We start from the raw sequence: 18,281 nt of genomic DNA, 5'->3' as shown, positions 1-18,281 counted from the left end.
TGTGCTTCCTGGACTTGATTAACTCTTTCCTTTCCCATCCTAGGGAAGTTTTCAACTATAAACTCTTCAAATATATTCTCAGGCCTTTTCTATTTCTCTTCTTCTTCTGAGACCCATATAATTCGAATGTTGGTGCGTTTACTGTTCTCCCAAGGGTCGCTGAGACTGTCCTCCGTTCCTTTCTTTCTTTCTTCTTTCTTCTGCCCCGCTGTATTTATTTGAACTATTTCATCTTCCAGGCCACTTAACCGTTCTTCTGCCTCAGTTATTGTGCTACTGATCCATGCCAGAGAATCATTATTTTCATGTATTTTGTTCTTCATCATTGTTTGTTTGCTCTTCAGGTCTGGTCGTCCCTTGTGAAACGTTTCTTGTATTTTCTCTCTCCTATTTCCATGATGTTGAATCGTCTTTCCTATCATGATTCTGAATTCGTTTTCGGGTAGACTGCCTATTTCCTCTTAATTTGTTAGGTCTGGTGCGTTTTGACCTTGCTGCTTCGTCTGCTGTGTGTTTTTTGGTCTCCTCATTTTGCCTAACTTACTGTGCTTGGGGTTGCTTTTCACAGGCGGCATGCCCGTAGTTATTGTTGATTTTGGTGTGTGTCCCCGGCGGCTAAGGTTTGTTCAGTGGATTGTGTCGGCTACTGCGTGGAGGGGAGTTGTGCTTGTGTTCTCTTGAATGAGGCTGGATCTTGTCTTTCTGGGGGGCATTTCCACAACTGCTGGTGTGTACCTTGGTGCCTCCGTCCTTCTTATGATTTAAGGCATCCTCTCTGATGACGGATGGGGCTGTGTTTCTGTCTTGCTCATTGTTTGGCATACGGTGTCCCGCACTGTAGATTGCTGGTCACTGAGTGCATGTGGGTCTTGGCGTTAAGACAGAACTCTCTGGGAGATTTTCTCCATTTGATATTATGTGGAGCTGTCAGGTCTCCTGTGCACCAGTGTCTTGAAGTTGGCTCTGCCACCTCAGATGCACAACACGGACTCCTGGCTGGAGCACCAAGAGACATTCATCCTCACGGCTCAGAAAAAGTGGGAGAGGAAAGAGAAGGAAACAAAGAATGCAGATACAATAAAACAACATAAAGTAAAATCAAATAAAATGAAGTTATTAAAATAAAAAATATGTATCAGGAGAAAATTTTAAAAACTAAAAAAAAGCATAACAGACAGACAGAACTCTAGCACAAATGGTTAAAGCTCAGCTCTACAGACAAAATCGCAAACAGCAGCCTACACCTCCACACTCACAAAAAGTGAAAAAGTGGAAAGAATAATATATCTTTGCTCACAAAGTCCACCTCGTCAATTTTGGGCTGATTCATTGTGTATTCAGGTGTTCCACAGATGCGGGGTACTTCACGTGGAATGTGGAGCTTTCATCCACTCTTCCTGCGGCTGCTGGGAGAGATTTCCCTTTGGCTTCTTTGTTCGCACAGCTCTCCTTTGACAGTTGCATTTGCTTCATCCCATAGTTTTGGGTGGTCGTATTTTCATTGTCACTTTTTCCCAGGTAGGTGTGATCCCATCTTGGTTTTCGGCAGTGAATTCTTGGTTATGTAACAGCGTTTTCTTTGGCTTCCCCGTGTTTGTATTATTTATAGTTGTTTTTTTTCCTTTTAATTGCTATCTAGTTTCATAGCACTGTGGGCGGAAAGTAGACCGATACTGTTTCAATTTTCTTAATTTTCTAAGGCTTTGTTTGTGATCCTACATATAATATATCTTGGAGAATGTTCCATGAGCACCTGAGGAAAAACTGTTTTCTGTTGTTTTGCAACAGAATGTGGTATACATATGAATGAAGTCCCTCTTGTTCAATGTGTCATTTGAAACTGATGTTTCCTGATTTCTTTTCATTTTGGATGATCTGTCCGTTGGTGGAAGTGGGGTGGAAATGTCCCCTACTCTTTGGGTGGTACTGTCAAGTTCCCCTTCATGGCTGTTAGGATATATGTTATGTATTGAAGTGCTCCTCGATTGTGTTCATAAGGATTCGCATTTGTTATATCCTCTCCTTGGTTGGTCCCTTGATCAGTATGTAGTGTCCTTGTTTGTTTCTTGCACTAGTCTTTATCTTAAAGTCTATTTCGTCTGATATGAGAATTGTAACTCCAGGTTTCCTTTGATTTCCATCTGCATGGAATGTCTCTTACCATCTCCTCACTTTCAGTCTGTATGTCTCCCTAAGTCTAAAGTGGGTCTCTTCTAGGCAGCACATATAATGGTCGTGAGGTTGTATCCCTTCAGCGAGTCTATCTATTGTAGTTGGAGCAAGGAATCCATTTACATGTAAGGTTATTATCAATATGGATGGTCCTCTTAGCGTTTTGTGAATTGTTTTTGGTGTGTTCGAGGAGGTCTTTTATTTTCTTTGTGATTCCTGCCTAGAGAAGTTCCTGTATCCTTTGTTATAAAGCTGTTGCGTGGTGCTGAATTCTCTTTCCGTTTGTTTTTCTGTAAAGTTTTTAGTTTGTCCGTCCAATCTCAATGAGATTCTTGCTGAGAACAGTAACATTGGCTGTAGGTTTATTCTTCCTTTCATCTCTTTAAATACGTATACTGCCACTCCCTTCTCTCTTGCAGAATTTCTGCTGAAAGGTCAGCTGTGAACTTACGTGGATTCCCTTGTATCGTATATGCTGCTTTTCCCATACTTCTTTTTACATGCTTTCTACGTATTTAGTGTTTAATAGTTTGATGAATACGTGTCTTGGCGTGTTTCTCCTTGGATTTATCCTGTATGGGACTCTCTGTGCTTCCTGGACTTGATTAACTCTTTCCTTTCCCATCCTAGGGAAGTTTTCAACTATAAACTCTTCAAATATATTCTCAGGCCTTTTCTATTTCTCTTCTTCTTCTGAGACCCATATAATTCGAATGTTGGTGCGTTTAATGTTCTCCCAAGGGTCGCTGAGACTGTCCTCCGTTCCTTTCTTTCTTTCTTCTTTCTTCTGCCCCGCTGTATTTATTTGAACTATTTCATCTTCCAGGCCACTTAACCGTTCTTCTGCCTCAGTTATTGTGCTACTGATCCATGCCAGAGAATCATTATTTTCATGTATTTTGTTCTTCATCATTGTTTGTTTGCTCTTCAGGTCTGGTCGTCCCTTGTGAAACGTTTCTTGTATTTTCTCTCTCCTATTTCCATGATGTTGAATCGTCTTTCCTATCATGATTCTGAATTCGTTTTCGGGTAGACTGCCTATTTCCTCTTCATTTGTTAGGTCTGGTGCGTTTTGACCTTGCTGCTTCGTCTGCTGTGTGTTTTTTGGTCTCCTCATTTTGCCTAACTTACTGTGCTTGGGGTTGCTTTTCACAGGCGGCATGCCCGTAGTTATTGTTGATTTTGGTGTCTGTCCCCAGCGGCTAAGGTTTGTTCAGTGGATTGTGTCGGCTACTGCGTGGAGGGGAGTTGTGCTTGTGTTCTCTTGAATGAGGCTGGATCTTGTCTTTCTGGGGGGCATTTCCACAACTGCTGGTGTGTACCTTGGTGCCTCCGTCCTTCTTATGATTTAAGGCATCCTCTCTGATGACGGATGGGGCTGTGTTTCTGTCTTGCTCATTGTTTGGCATACGGTGTCCCGCACTGTAGATTGCTGGTCACTGAGTGCATGTGGGTCTTGGCGTTAAGACAGAAGTCTCTGGGAGATTTTCTCCATTTGATATTATGTGGAGCTCTCAGGTCTCCTGTGCACCAGTGTCTTGAAGTTGGCTCTGCCACCTCAGATGCACAACACGGACTCCTGGCTGGAGCACCAAGAGACATTCATCCTCACGGCTCAGAAAAAGTGGGAGAGGAAAGAGAAGGAAACAAAGAATGCAGATACAATAAAACAACATAAAGTAAAATCAAATAAAATGAAGTTATTAAAATAAAAAATATGTATCAGGAGAAAATTTTAAAAACTAAAAAAAAGCATAACAGACAGACAGAACTCTAGCACAAATGGTTAAAGCTCAGCTCTACAGACAAAATCGCAAACAGCAGCCTACACTTCCACACTCACAAAAAGTGAAAAAGTGGAAAGAATAATATATCTTTGCTCACAAAGTCCACCTCGTCAATTTTGGGCTGATTCATTGTGTATTCAGGTGTTCCACAGAGGCGGGGTACTTCACGTGGAATGTGGAGCTTTCATCCACTCTTCCTGCGGCTGCTGGGAGAGATTTCCCTTTGGCTTCTTTGTTCGCACAGCTCTCCTTTGACAGTTGCATTTGCTTCATCCCATAGTTTTGGGTGGTCGTATTTTCATTGTCACTTTTTCCCAGGTAGGTGTGATCCCATCTTGGTTTTCGGCAGTGAATTCTTGGTTATGTAACAGCGTTTTCTTTGGCTTCCCCGTGTTTGTATTATTTATAGTTGTTTTTTTCCTTTTAATTGCTATCTAGTTTCATAGCACTGTGGGCGGAAAGTAGACCGATACTGTTTCAATTTTCTTAATTTTCTAAGGCTTTGTTTGTGATCCTACATATAATATATCTTGGAGAATGTTCCATGAGCACCTGAGGAAAAAGTGTTTTCTGTTGTTTTGCAACAGAATGTGGTATACATATGAATGAAGTCCCTCTTGTTCAATGTGTCATTTGAAACTGATGTTTCCTGATTTCTTTTCATTTTGGATGATCTGTCCGTTGGTGGAAGTGGGGTGGAAATGTCCCCTACTCTTTGGGTGGTACTGTCAAGTTCCCCTTCATGGCTGTTAGGATATATGTTATGTATTGAAGTGCTCCTCGGTTGTGTTCATAAGGATTCGCATTTGTTATATCCTCTCCTTGGTTGGTCCCTTGATCAGTATATAGTGTCCTTGTTTGTTTCTTGCACTAGTCTTTATCTTAAAGTCTATTTCGTCTGATATGAGAATTGTAACTCCAGGTTTCCTTTGATTTCCATCTGCATGGAATGTCTCTTACCATCTCCTCACTTTCAGTCTGTATGTCTCCCTAAGTCTAAAGTGGGTCTCTTCTAGGCAGCACGTATAATGGTCGTGAGGTTGTATCCCTTCAGCGAGTCTATCTATTGTAGTTGGAGCAAGGAATCCATTTACATGTAAGGTTATTATCAATATGGATGGTCCTCTTAGCGTTTTGTGAATTGTTTTTGGTGTGTTCGAGGAGGTCTTTTCTTTTCTTTGTGATTCCTGCCTAGAGAAGTTCCTGTATCCTTTGTTATAAAGCTGTTGCGTGGTGCTGAATTCTCTTTCCGTTTGTTTTTCTGTAAAGTTTTTAGTTTGTCCGTCCAATCTCAATGAGATTCTTGCTGAGAACAGTAACATTGGCTGTAGGTTTATTCTTCCTTTCATCTCTTTAAATACGTATACTGCCACTCCCTTCTCTCTTGCAGAATTTCTGCTGAAAGGTCAGCTGTGAACTTACGTGGATTCCCTTGTATCGTATATGCTGCTTTTCCCATACTTCTTTTTACATGCTTTCTATGTATTTAGTGTTTAATAGTTTGATGAATACGTGTCTTGGCGTGTTTCTCCTTGGATTTATCCTGTATGGGACTCTCTGTGCTTCCTGGACTTGATTAACTCTTTCCTTTCCCATCCTAGGGAAGTTTTCAACTATAAACTCTTCAAATATATTCTCAGGCCTTTTCTATTTCTCTTCTTCTTCTGAGACCCATATAATTCGAATGTTGGTGCGTTTAATGTTCTCCCAAGGGTCGCTGAGACTGTCCTCCGTTCCTTTCTTTCTTTCTTCTTTCTTCTGCCCCGCTGTATTTATTTGAACTATTTCATCTTCCAGGCCACTTAACCGTTCTTCTGCCTCAGTTATTGTGCTACTGATCCATGCCAGAGAATCATTATTTTCATGTATTTTGTTCTTCATCATTGTTTGTTTGCTCTTCAGGTCTTGTCGTCCCTTGTGAAACGTTTCTTGTATTTTCTCTCTCCTATTTCCATGATGTTGAATCGTCTTTCCTATCATGATTCTGAATTCGTTTTCGGGTAGACTGCCTATTTCCTCTTCATTTGTTAGGTCTGGTGCGTTTTGACCTTGCTGCTTCGTCTGCTGTGTGTTTTTTGGTCTCCTCATTTTGCCTAACTTACTGTGCTTGGGGTTGCTTTTCACAGGCGGCATGCCCGTAGTTATTGTTGATTTTGGTGTCTGTCCCCGGCGGCTAAGGTTTGTTCAGTGGATTGTGTCGGCTACTGCGTGGAGGGGAGTTGTGCTTGTGTTCTCTTGAATGAGGCTGGATCTTGTCTTTCTGGGGGGCATTTCCACAACTGCTGGTGTGTACCTTGGTGCCTCCGTCCTTCTTATGATTTAAGGCATCCTCTCTGATGACGGATGGGGCTGTGTTTCTGTCTTGCTCATTGTTTGGCATACGGTGTCCCGCACTGTAGATTGCTGGTCACTGAGTGCATGTGGGTCTTGGCGTTAAGACAGAAGTCTCTGGGAGATTTTCTCCATTTGATATTATGTGGAGCTGTCAGGTCTCCTGTGCACCAGTGTCTTGAAGTTTGCTCTGCCACCTCAGATGCACAACACGGACTCCTGGCTGGAGCACCAAGAGACATTCATCCTCACGGCTCAGAAAAAGTGGGAGAGGAAAGAGAAGGAAACAAAGAATGCAGATACAATAAAACAACATAAAGTAAAATCAAATAAAATGAAGTTATTAAAATAAAAAATATGTATCAGGAGAAAATTTTAAAAACTAAAAAAAAGCATAACAGACAGACAGAACTCTAGCACAAATGGTTAAAGCTCAGCTCTACAGACAAAATCGCAAACAGCAGCCTACACCTCCACACTCACAAAAAGTGAAAAAGTGGAAAGAATAATATATCTTTGCTCACAAAGTCCACCTCGTCAATTTTGGGCTGATTCATTGTGTATTCAGGTGTTCCACAGATGCGGGGTACTTCACGTGGAATGTGGAGCTTTCATCCACTCTTCCTGCGGCTGCTGGGAGAGATTTCCCTTTGGCTTCTTTGTTCGCAGAGCTCTCCTTTGACAGTTGCATTTGCTTCATCCCATAGTTTTGGGTGGTCGTATTTTCATTGCCACTTTTTCCCAGGTAGGTGTGATCCCATCTTGGTTTTCGGCAGTGAATTCTTGGTTATGTAACAGCGTTTTCTTTGGCTTCCCCGTGTTTGTATTATTTATAGTTGTTTTTTTCCTTTTAATTGCTATCTAGTTTCATAGCACTGTGGGCGGAAAGTAGACCGATACTGTTTCAATTTTCTTAATTTTCTAAGGCTTTGTTTGTGATCCTACATATAATATATCTTGGAGAATGTTCCATGAGCACCTGAGGAAAAAGTGTTTTCTGTTGTTTTGCAACAGAATGTGGTATACATATGAATGAAGTCCCTCTTGTTCAATGTGTCATTTGAAACTGATGTTTCCTGATTTCTTTTCATTTTGGATGATCTGTCCGTTGGTGGAAGTGGGGTGGAAATGTCCCCTACTCTTTGGGTGGTACTGTCAAGTTCCCCTTCATGGCTGTTAGGATATATGTTATGTATTGAAGTGCTCCTCGGTTGTGTTCATAAGGATTCGCATTTGTTATATCCTCTCCTTGGTTGGTCCCTTGATCAGTATATAGTGTCCTTGTTTGTTTCTTGCACTAGTCTTTATCTTAAAGTCTATTTCGTCTGATATGAGAATTGTAACTCCAGGTTTCCTTTGATTTCCATCTGCATGGAATGTCTCTTACCATCTCCTCACTTTCAGTCTGTATGTCTCCCTAAGTCTAAAGTGGGTCTCTTCTAGGCAGCACGTATAATGGTCGTGAGGTTGTATCCCTTCAGCGAGTCTATCTATTGTAGTTGGAGCAAGGAATCCATTTACATGTAAGGTTATTATCAATATGGATGGTCCTCTTAGCGTTTTGTGAATTGTTTTTGGTGTGTTCGAGGAGGTCTTTTCTTTTCTTTGTGATTCCTGCCTAGAGAAGTTCCTGTATCCTTTGTTATAAAGCTGTTGCGTGGTGCTGAATTCTCTTTCCGTTTGTTTTTCTGTAAAGTTTTTAGTTTGTCCGTCCAATCTCAATGAGATTCTTGCTGAGAACAGTAACATTGGCTGTAGGTTTTTTTTTCCTTTCATCTCTTTAAATACGTATACTGCCACTCCCTTCTCTCTTGCAGAATTTCTGCTGAAAGGTCAGCTGTGAACTTACGTGGATTCCCTTGTATCGTATATGCTGCTTTTCCCATACTTCTTTTTACATGCTTTCTACGTATTTAGTGTTTAATAGTTTGATGAATACGTGTCTTGGCGTTTTTCTCCTTGGATTTATCCTGTATGGGACTCTCTGTGCTTCCTGGACTTGATTAACTCTTTCCTTTCCCATCCTAGGGAAGTTTTCAACTATAAACTCTTCAAATATATTCTCAGGCCTTTTCTATTTCTCTTCTTCTTCTGAGACCCATATAATTCGAATGTTGGTGCGTTTACTGTTCTCCCAAGGGTCGCTGAGACTGTCCTCCGTTCCTTTCTTTCTTTCTTCTTTCTTCTGCCCCGCTGTATTTATTTGAACTATTTCATCTTCCAGGCCACTTAACCGTTCTTCTGCCTCAGTTATTGTGCTACTGATCCATGCCAGAGAATCATTATTTTCATGTATTTTGTTCTTCATCATTGTTTGTTTGCTCTTCAGGTCTGGTCGTCCCTTGTGAAACGTTTCTTGTATTTTCTCTCTCCTATTTCCATGATGTTGAATCGTCTTTCCTATCATGATTCTGAATTCGTTTTCGGGTAGACTGCCTATTTCCTCTTCATTTGTTAGGTCTGGTGCGTTTTGACCTTGCTGCTTCGTCTGCTGTGTGTTTTTTGGTCTCCTCATTTTGCCTAACTTACTGTGCTTGGGGTTGCTTTTCACAGGCGGCATGCCCGTAGTTATTGTTGATTTTGGTGTCTGTCCCCGGCGGCTAAGGTTTGTTCAGTGGATTGTGTCGGCTACTGCCTGGAGGGGAGTTGTGCTTGTGTTCTCTTGAATGAGGCTGGATCTTGTCTTTCTGGGGGGCATTTCCACAACTGCTGGTGTGTACTTTGGTGCCTCCGTCCTTCTTATGATTTAAGGCATCCTCTCTGATGACGGATGGGGCTGTGTTTCTATCTTGCTCATTGTTTGGCATACGGTGTCCCGCACTGTAGATTGCTGGTCACTGAGTGCATGTGGGTCTTGGCGTTAAGACAGAAGTCTCTGGGAGATTTTCTCCATTTGATATTATGTGGAGCTGTCAGGTCTCCTGTGCACCAGTGTCTTGAAGTTGGCTCTCCCACCTCAGATGCACAACACGTACTCCTGGCTGGAGCACCAAGAGACATTCATCCTCACGGCTCAGAAAAAGTGGGAGAGGAAAGAGAAGGAAACAAAGAATGCAGATACAATAAAACAAAATAAAGTAAAATCAAATAAAATGAAGTTATTAAAATAAAAAATATGTATCAGGAGAAATTTTTAAAAACTAAAAAAAAGCATAACAGACACACAGAACTCTAGCACAAATGGTTAAAGCTCAGCTCTACAGACAAAATCGCAAACAGCAGCCTACACCTCCACACTCACAAAAAGGGAAAAAGTGGAAAGAATAATATATCTTTGCTCACAAAGTCCACCTCGTCAATTTTGGGCTGATTCATTGTGTATTCAGGTGTTCCACAGATGCGGGGTAATTCACGTGGAATGTGGAGCTTTCATCCACTCTTCCTGCGGCTGCTGGGAGAGATTTCCCTTTGGCTTCTTTGTTCGCACAGCTCTCCTTTGACAGTTGCATTTGCTTCATCCCATAGTTTTGGGTGGTCGTATTTTCATTGTCACTTTTTCCCAGGTAGGTGTGATCCCATCTTGGTTTTCGGCAGTGAATTCTTGGTTATGTAACAGCGTTTTCTTTGGCTTCCCCGTGTTTGTATTATTTATAGTTGTTTTTTCCTTTTAATTGCTATCTAGTTTCATAGCACTGTGGGCGGAAAGTAGACCGATACTGTTTCAATTTTCTTAATTTTCTAAGGCTTTGTTTGTGATCCTACATATAATATATCTTGGAGAATGTTCCATGAGCACCTGAGGAAAAAGTGTTTTCTGTTGTTTTGCAACAGAATGTGGTATACATATGAATGAAGTCCCTCTTGTTCAATGTGTCATTTGAAACTGATGTTTCCTGATTTCTTTTCATTTTGGATGATCTGTCCGTTGGTGGAAGTGGGGTGGAAATGTCCCCTACTCTTTGGGTGGTACTGTCAAGTTCCCCTTTATGGCTGTTAGGATATATGTTATGTATTGAAGTGCTCCTCGGTTGTGTTCATAAGGATTCGCATTTGTTATATCCTCTCCTTGGTTGGTCCCTTGATCATTATGTAGTGTCCTTGTTTGTTTCTTGCACTAGTCTTTATCTTAAAGTCTATTTCGTCTGATATGAGAATTGTAACTCCAGGTTTCCTTTGATTTCCATCTGCATGGAATGTCTCTTACCATCTCCTCACTTTCAGTCTGTATGTCTCCCTAAGTCTAAAGTGGGTCTCTTCTAGGCAGCACATATAATGGTCGTGAGGTTGTATCCCTTCAGCGAGTCTATCTATTGTAGTTGGAGCAAGGAATCCATTTACATGTAAGGTTATTATCAATATGGATGGTCCTCTTAGCGTTTTGTGAATTGTTTTTGGTGTGTTCGAGGAGGTCTTTTCTTTTCTTTGTGATTCCTGCCTAGAGAAGTTCCTGTATCCTTTGTTATAAAGCTGTTGCGTGGTGCTGAATTCTCTTTCCGTTTGTTTTTCTGTAAAGTTTTTAGTTTGTCCGTCCAATCTCAATGAGATTCTTGCTGAGAACAGTAACATTGGCTGTAGGTTTATTTTTCCTTTCATCTCTTTAAATACGTATACTGCCACTCCCTTCTCTCTTGCAGAATTTCTGCTGAAAGGTCAGCTGTGAACTTACGTGGATTCCCTTGTATCGTATATGCTGCTTTTCCCATACTTCTTTTTACATGCTTTCTACGTATTTAGTGTTTAATAGTTTGATGAATACGTGTCTTGGCGTGTTTCTCCTTGGATTTATCCTGTATGGGACTCTCTGTGCTTCCTGGACTTGATTAACTCTTTCCTTTCCCATCCTAGGGAAGTTTTCAACTATAAACTCTTCAAATATATTCTCAGGCCTTTTCTATTTCTCTTCTTCTTCTGAGACCCATATAATTCGAATGTTGGTGCGTTTAATGTTCTCCCAAGGGTCGCTGAGACTGTCCTCCGTTCCTTTCTTTCTTTCTTCTTTCTTCTGCCCCGCTGTATTTATTTGAACTATTTCATCTTCCAGGCCACTTAACCGTTCTTCTGCCTCAGTTATTGTGCTACTGATCCATGCCAGAGAATCATTATTTTCATGTATTTTGTTCTTCATCATTGTTTGTTTGCTCTTCAGGTCTTGTCGTCCCTTGTGAAACGTTTCTTGTATTTTCTCTCTCCTATTTCCATGATGTTGAATCGTCTTTCCTATCATGATTCTGAATTCGTTTTCGGGTAGACTGCCTATTTCCTCTTCATTTGTTAGGTCTGGTGCGTTTTGACCTTGCTGCTTCGTCTGCTGTGTGTTTTTTGGTCTCCTCATTTTGCCTAACTTACTGTGCTTGGGGTTGCTTTTCACAGGCGGCATGCCCGTAGTTATTGTTGATTTTGGTGTCTGTCCCCGGCGGCTAAGGTTTGTTCAGTGGATTGTGTCGGCTACTGCGTGGAGGGGAGTTGTGCTTGTGTTCTCTTGAATGAGGCTGGATCTTGTCTTTCTGGGGGGCATTTCCACAACTGCTGGTGTGTACTTTGGTGCCTCCGTCCTTCTTATGATTTAAGGCATCCCCTCTGATGACGGATGGGGCTGTGTTTCCGTCTTGCTCATTGTTTGGCATACGGTGTCCCGCACTGTAGATTGCTGGTCACTGAGTGCATGTGGGTCTTGGCGTTAAGACAGAAGTCTCTGGGAGATTTTCTCCATTTGATATTATGTGGAGCTGTCAGGTCTCCTGTGCACCAGTGTCTTGAATTTGGCTCTCCCACCTCAGATGCACAACACGGACTCCTGGCTGGAGCACCAAGAGACATTCATCCTCACGGCTCAGAAAAAGTGGGAGAGGAAAGAGAAGGAAACAAAGAATGCAGATACAATAAAACAAAATAAAGTAAAATCAAATAAAATGAAGTTATTAAAATAAAAAATATGTATCAGGAGAAAATTTTAAAAACTAAAAAAAAGCATAACAGACAGACAGAACTCTAGCACAAATGGTTAAAGCTCAGCTCTACAGACAAAATCGCAAACAGCAGCCTACACCTCCACACTCACAAAAAGTGAAAAAGTGGAAAGAATAATATATCTTTGCTCACAAAGTCCACCTCGTCAATTTTGGGCTGATTCATTGTGTATTCAGGTGTTCCACAGATGCGGGGTACTTCACGTGGAATGTGGAGCTTTCATCCACTCTTCCTGCGGCTGCTGGGAGAGATTTCCCTTTGGCTTCTTTGTTCGCACAGCTCTCCTTTGACAGTTGCATTTGCTTCATCCCATAGTTTTGGGTGGTCGTATTTTCATTGTCACTTTTTCCCAGGTAGTTGTGATCCCATCTTGGTTTTCGGCAGTGAATTCTTGGTTATGTAACAGCGTTTTCTTTGGCTTCCCCGTGTTTGTATTATTTATAGTTGTTTTTTCCTTTTAATTGCTATCTAGTTTCATAGCACTGTGGGCGGAAAGTAGACCGATACTGTTTCAATTTTCTTAATTTTCTAAGGCTTTGTTTGTGATCCTACATATAATATATCTTGGAGAATGTTCCATGAGCACCTGAGGAAAAAGTGTTTTCTGTTGTTTTGCAACAGAATGTGGTATACATATGAATGAAGTCCCTCTTGTTCAATGTGTCATTTGAAACTGATGTTTCCTGATTTCTTTTCATTTTGGATGATCTGTCCGTTGGTGGAAGTGGGGTGGAAATGTCCCCTACTCTTTGGGTGGTACTGTCAAGTTCCCCTTTATGGCTGTTAGGATATATGTTATGTATTGAAGTGCTCCTCGGTTGTGTTCATAAGGATTCGCATTTGTTATATCCTCTCCTTGGTTGGTCCCTTGATCAGTATGTAGTGTCCTTGTTTGTTTCTTGCACTAGTCTTTATCTTAAAGTCTATTTCGTCTGATATGAGAATTGTAACTCCAGGTTTCCTTTGATTTCCATCTGCATGGAATGTCTCTTACCATCTCCTCACTTTCAGTCTGTATGTCTCCCTAAGTCTAAAGTGGGTCTCTTCTAGGCAGCACATATAATGGTCGTGAGGTTGTATCCCTTCAGCGAGTCTATCTATTGTAGTTGGAGCAAGGAATCCATTTACATGTAAGGTTATTATCAATATGGATGGTCCTCTTAGCGTTTTGTGAATTGTTTTTTTGTGTTCGAGGAGGTCTTTTCTTTTCTTTGTGATTCCTGCCTAGAGAAGTTCCTGTATCCTTTGTTATAAAGCTGTTGCGTGGTGCTGAATTCTCTTTCCGTTTGTTTTTCTGTAAAGTTTTTAGTTTGTCCGTCCAATCTCAATGAGATTCTTGCTGAGAACAGTAACATTGGCTGTAGGTTTATTTTTCCTTTCATCTCTTTAAATACGTATACTGCCACTCCCTTCTCTCTTGCAGAATTTCTGCTGAAAGGTCAGCTGTGAACTTACGTGGATTCCCTTGTATCGTATATGCTGCTTTTCCCATACTTCTTTTTACATGCTTTCTACGTATTTAGTGTTTAATAGTTTGATGAATACGTGTCTTGGCGTGTTTCTCCTTGGATTTATCCTGTATGGGACTCTCTGTGCTTCCTGGACTTGATTAACTCTTTCCTTTCCCATCCTAGGGAAGTTTTCAACTATAAACTCTTCAAATATATTCTCAGGCCTTTTCTATTTCTCTTCTTCTTCTGAGACCCATATAATTCGAATGTTGGTGCGTTTAATGTTCTCCCAAGGGTCGCTGAGACTGTCCTCCGTTCCTTTCTTTCTTTCTTCTTTCTTCTGCCCCGCTGTATTTATTTGAACTATTTCATCTTCCAGGCCACTTAACCGTTCTTCTGCCTCAGTTATTGTGCTACTGATCCATGCCAGAGAATCATTATTTTCATGTATTTTGTTCTTCATCATTGTTTGTTTGCTCTTCAGGTCTTGTCGTCCCTTGTGAAACGTTTCTTGTATTTTCTCTCTCCTATTTCCATGATGTTGAATCGTCTTTCCTATCATGATTCTGAATTCGTTTTCGGGTAGACTGCCTATTTCCTCTTCATTTGTTAGGTCTGGTGCGTTTTGACCTTGCTGCTTCGTCTGCTGTGTGTTTTTTGGTCTCCTCATTTTGCCTAACTTACTGTGCTTGGGGTTGCTTTTCACAGGCGGCATGCCCGTAGTTATTGTTGATTTTGGTGTCTGTCCCCGGCGGCTAAGGTTTGTTCAGTGGATTGTGTCGGCTACTGCGTGGAGGGGAGTTGTGCTTGTGTTCTCTTGAATGAGGCTGGATCTTGTCTTTCTGGGGGGCATTTCCACAACTGCTGGTGTGTACTTTGGTGCCTCCGTCCTTCTTATGATTTAAGGCATCCCCTCTGATGACAGATGGGGCTGTGTTTCCGTCTTGCTCATTGTTTGGCATACGGTGTCCCGCACTGTAGATTGCTGGTCACTGAGTGCATGTGGGTCTTGGCGTTAAGACAGAAGTCTCTGGGAGATTTTCTCCATTTGATATTATGTGGAGCTGTCAGGTCTCCTGTGCACCAGTGCCTTGAATTTGGCTCTCCCACCTCAGATGCACAACACGGACTCCTGGCTGGAGCACCAAGAGACATTCATCCTCACGGCTCAGAAAAAGTGGGAGAGGAAAGAGAAGGAAACAAAGAATGCAGATACAATAAAACAAAATAAAGTAAAATCAAATAAAATGAAGTTATTAAAATAAAAAATATGTATCAGGAGAAAATTTTAAAAACTAAAAAAAAGCATAACAGACAGACAGAACTCTAGCACAAATGGTTAAAGCTCAGCTCTACAGACAAAATCGCAAACAGCAGCCTACACCTCCACACTCACAAAAAGTGAAAAAGTGGAAAGAATAATATATCTTTGCTCACAAAGTCCACCTCGTCAATTTTGGGCTGATTCATTGTGTATTCAGGTGTTCCACTTTTTGCGGGGTACTTCACGTGGAATGTGGAGCTTTCATCCACTCTTCCTGCGGCTGCTGGGAGAGATTTCCCTTTGGCTTCTTTGTTCGCACAGCTCTCCTTTGACAGTTGCATTTGCTTCATCCCATAGTTTTGGGTGGTCGTATTTTCATTGTCACTTTTTCCCAGGTAGTTGTGATCCCATCTTGGTTTTCGGCAGTGAATTCTTGGTTATGTAACAGCGTTTTCTTTGGCTTCCCCGTGTTTGTATTATTTATAGTTGTTTTTTCCTTTTAATTGCTATCTAGTTTCATAGCACTGTGGGCGGAAAGTAGACCGATACTGTTTCAATTTTCTTAATTTTCTAAGGCTTTGTTTGTGATCCTACATATAATATATCTTGGAGAATGTTCCATGAGCACCTGAGGAAAAAGTGTTTTCTGTTGTTTTGCAACAGAATGTGGTATACATATGAATGAAGTCCCTCTTGTTCAATGTGTCATTTGAAACTGATGTTTCCTGATTTCTTTTCATTTTGGATGATCTGTCCGTTGGTGGAAGTGGGGTGGAAATGTCCCCTACTCTTTGGGTGGTACTGTCAAGTTCCCCTTCATGGCTGTTAGGATATATGTTATGTATTGAAGTGCTCCTCGGTTGTGTTCATAAGGATTCGCATTTGTTATATCCTCTCCTTGGTTGGTCCCTTGATCAGTATATAGTGTCCTTGTTTGTTTCTTGCACTAGTCTTTATCTTAAAGTCTATTTCGTCTGATATGAGAATTGTAACTCCAGGTTTCCTTTGATTTCCATCTGCATGGAATGTCTCTTACCATCTCCTCACTTTCAGTCTGTATGTCTCCCTAAGTCTAAAGTGGGTCTCTTCTAGGCAGCACGTATAATGGTCGTGAGGTTGTATCCCTTCAGCGAGTCTATCTATTGTAGTTGGAGCAAGGAATCCATTTACATGTAAGGTTATTATCAATATGGATGGTCCTCTTAGCGTTTTGTGAATTGTTTTTGGTGTGTTCGAGGAGGTCTTTTCTTTTCTTTGTGATTCCTGCCTAGAGAAGTTCCTGTATCCTTTGTTATAAAGCTGTTGCGTGGTGCTGAATTCTCTTTCCGTTTGTTTTTCTGTAAAGTTTTTAGTTTGTCCGTCCAATCTCAATGAGATTCTTGCTGAGAACAGTAACATTGGCTGTAGGTTTTTTTTTCCTTTCATCTCTTTAAATACGTATACTGCCACTCCCTTCTCTCTTGCAGAATTTCTGCTGAAAGGTCAGCTGTGAACTTACGTGGATTCCCTTGTATCGTATATGCTGCTTTTCCCATACTTCTTTTTACATGCTTTCTACGTATTTAGTGTTTAATAGTTTGATGAATACGTGTCTTGGCGTGTTTCTCCTTGGATTTATCCTGTATGGGACTCTCTGTGCTTCCTGGACTTGATTAACTCTTTCCTTTCCCATCCTAGGGAAGTTTTCAACTATAAACTCTTCAAATATATTCTCAGGCCTTTTCTATTTCTCTTCTTCTTCTGAGACCCATATAATTCGAATGTTGGTGCGTTTACTGTTCTCCCAAGGGTCGCTGAGACTGTCCTCCGTTCCTTTCTTTCTTTCTTCTTTCTTCTGCCCCGCTGTATTTATTTGAACTATTTCATCTTCCAGGCCACTTAACCGTTCTTCTGCCTCAGTTATTGTGCTACTGATCCATGCCAGAGAATCATTATTTTCATGTATTTTGTTCTTCATCATTGTTTGTTTGCTCTTCAGGTCTGGTCGTCCCTTGTGAAACGTTTCTTGTATTTTCTCTCTCCTATTTCCATGATGTTGAATCGTCTTTCCTATCATGATTCTGAATTCGTTTTCGGGTAGACTGCCTATTTCCTCTTCATTTGTTAGGTCTGGTGCGTTTTGACCTTGCTGCTTCGTCTGCTGTGTGTTTTTTGGTCTCCTCATTTTGCCTAACTTACTGTGCTTGGGGTTGCTTTTCACAGGCGGCATGCCCGTAGTTATTGTTGATTTTGGTGTCTGTCCCCGGCGGCTAAGGTTTGTTCAGTGGATTGTGTCGGCTACTGCCTGGAGGGGAGTTGTGCTTGTGTTCTCTTGAATGAGGCTGGATCTTGTCTTTCTGGGGGGCATTTCCACAACTGCTGGTGTGTACTTTGGTGCCTCCGTCCTTCTTATGATTTAAGGCATCCTCTCTGATGACGGATGGGGCTGTGTTTCTATCTTGCTCATTGTTTGGCATACGGTGTCCCGCACTGTAGATTGCTGGTCACTGAGTGCATGTGGGTCTTGGCGTTAAGACAGAAGTCTCTGGGAGATTTTCTCCATTTGATATTATGTGGAGCTGTCAGGTCTCCTGTGCACCAGTGTCTTGAAGTTGGCTCTCCCACCTCAGATGCACAACACGTACTCCTGGCTGGAGCACCAAGAGACATTCATCCTCACGGCTCAGAAAAAGTGGGAGAGGAAAGAGAAGGAAACAAAGAATGCAGATACAATAAAACAAAATAAAGTAAAATCAAATAAAATGAAGTTATTAAAATAAAAAATATGTATCAGGAGAAATTTTTAAAAACTAAAAAAAAGCATAACAGACACACAGAACTCTAGCACAAATGGTTAAAGCTCAGCTCTACAGACAAAATCGCAAACAGCAGCCTACACCTCCACACTCACAAAAAGGGAAAAAGTGGAAAGAATAATATATCTTTGCTCACAAAGTCCACCTCGTCAATTTTGGGCTGATTCATTGTGTATTCAGGTGTTCCACAGATGCGGGGTAATTCACGTGGAATGTGGAGCTTTCATCCACTCTTCCTGCGGCTGCTGGGAGAGATTTCCCTTTGGCTTCTTTGTTCGCACAGCTCTCCTTTGACAGTTGCATTTGCTTCATCCCATAGTTTTGGGTGGTCGTATTTTCATTGTCACTTTTTCCCAGGTAGGTGTGATCCCATCTTGGTTTTCGGCAGTGAATTCTTGGTTATGTAACAGCGTTTTCTTTGGCTTCCCCGTGTTTGTATTATTTATAGTTGTTTTTTCCTTTTAATTGCTATCTAGTTTCATAGCACTGTGGGCGGAAAGTAGACCGATACTGTTTCAATTTTCTTAATTTTCTAAGGCTTTGTTTGTGATCCTACATATAATATATCTTGGAG

The sequence above is a fragment of the Eschrichtius robustus genome, chromosome Y, assembly GCF_028021215.1.
Source record: "Eschrichtius robustus isolate mEscRob2 chromosome Y, mEscRob2.pri, whole genome shotgun sequence".
Lineage (NCBI taxonomy): Eukaryota > Metazoa > Chordata > Mammalia > Artiodactyla > Eschrichtiidae > Eschrichtius > Eschrichtius robustus.
The sequence above is the reverse complement of the archived record's forward strand: the minus strand, read 5'-3'. Positions refer to the sequence as shown.